The sequence below is a fragment of the Mus musculus genome, chromosome 9, assembly GCF_000001635.26.
Source record: "Mus musculus strain C57BL/6J chromosome 9, GRCm38.p6 C57BL/6J".
Lineage (NCBI taxonomy): Eukaryota > Metazoa > Chordata > Mammalia > Rodentia > Muridae > Mus > Mus musculus.
This window is the reverse complement of record NC_000075.6, coordinates 30,062,501-30,064,348: the sequence shown is the minus strand read 5'-3', so window position 1 is coordinate 30,064,348 and position 1,848 is coordinate 30,062,501. Positions and strand designations below refer to the sequence as shown.

The 1,848-nt window shown below is 47.4% G+C and overlaps 1 pseudogene; it reads left to right on the top strand.

Annotated features, from left to right (window-relative positions):
* Positions 1-629: 629 nt before the first annotated feature.
* Positions 630-1,096, top strand: Gm19640 (annotated as a pseudogene).
* Positions 1,097-1,848: the final 752 nt, after the last annotated feature.

Here is a 1,848-nt window from a genome sequence, read left to right as displayed (position 1 = left end):
ATGGGGCGAAGCAGAACTTGCTGTGGCAGCAATGGAGGAAGAGAATGGGCCCCAAAGAGCCAAATCCGGAGCAGGGCGGGACGAGGCGAGTGTGACCTTCTTTTTTTTTTTTTCTCTCTTTTTTTTTTTTATTAGGTATTTTCCTCATTTACATTTCCAATGCTATCCCAAAAGTCCCCCATACCCACCCCCCAATCCCCTACCCACCCACTCCCCCTTTTTGGCCCTGGCATTCCCCTGTACTGGGGCATATAAAGTTTGCAAGTCCAATGGGCCTCTCTTTCCAGTGATGGCCAACTAGGCCATCTTTTGATACATATGCAGCTAGAGACAAGAGCTCCGGGGTACTGGTTAGTTCATATTGTTGTTCCACCTATAGGGTTGTAGTTCCTTTTAGCTCTTTGGGTACTTTCTCTAGCTCCTCCATTGGGGGCCCTGTGACCCATCCAATAGCTGACTGTGAGCATCCACTTCTGTGTTTGCTAGGCCCCGGCATAGTCTCACAAGAGAGAGCTATATCTGGGTTCTTTCAGCAAAATCTTGCTAGTGTATGCAATGGTGTCAGCGTTTGGAAGCTGATTATGGGATGGATCCCTGGATATGGCAATCACTAGATGGTCCATCCTTAATGTAACAAATGTCGGGAGACTGCTCACAAAGCTGTGGTCAGCGTGTATGGTCATCTGTATAGTTGTCCCAGTCTTCATCAGTGGCTAGAGACACGGCCAGACCAGCAGGAATACCCAGTGTGTAAAGCTGACAGAGGCAGGGAGGTTATCTCTCTTAATGGGCAAGAGAGTCAGAAACCGCTGGATCCCACATCAAAAACTCCACCCTGCCCTCAGTGCCAACGGCCATCTCTAGAGAGTTGAAGGATTCCACCCATTCGGTGATGCCAGGAGTCAGGGAGGGGGTGGGTATTCCATTTCTCCTTTGGTATTGGTGCCTTCCCCTTTGGCTTTTTCACCACAGTGTTCAATGCCCCTGAGTCTTACCGAAGGGTGGACATGGGACAGGGTCACTCCACCCAGCCTCCAGCTGGCGAGATTCCCTGTTCCTATTCTTCGCCATCTTTTTCTGGCTGCTCAGTATTTGAGCTGGGTCTCCTCCTTACCCACCTCCAGCTAGAGGAGAATCAGTACTGGGAGTCCCGGGCTTGCCCTTCCTTGCTTTTGGACCACCCCCTTACTTCCATGACCCATCTCTGTTTGCTGAGTGTGTGGGAAGCAGTGACCAGTCTGCTTAAGATGGGAGTTCCTGCTGCTCTGTATTGCTGTGCTGAAGCACAGATAGTCCAGCCTGGAGGACAGACTGGACCGGTGTCCAGTTCTCCCCTCTCCCAATCCTTTGCTTTCCCCAGATTTCTTGATTTGATGTTTACAGGTGGATTCTCCCCAACTCCTCCACTTAACTTAATTTTTCTCTCCCCACTGTCTAATATGAATTTTGACTTTTGAAGTGTCTCTTTCCATCCATCACTACCTCCTTTATTACAAATAATAATAGTAATAATAATAATAATAATAATTTAAGATGGTGAAAAAAACAAAACAAAACAAGAGCTCTCGATTGGCCTTCCCTCCATACCTGCTGCTGCTACTGCTGCTGCTATGCTTTCCCACTGTGACAGTGACAGACTCATCCTTCTAAAGCCATGAGCCTTTTTCCTGTAAGTTACCTTGGCCATGGTATTTTATCAAAGCACTAGAGAAGTATCGAATACACCTACCAATAAGATAGCTATATAGGGAGAAATGTGGGAACTCAACATTCAACTGAGTAAGGCTTACACAGGAACATGGTTGAATTATATAGGAGCTTGCTGAGCAGTGAACCTGGTTTTCTGTA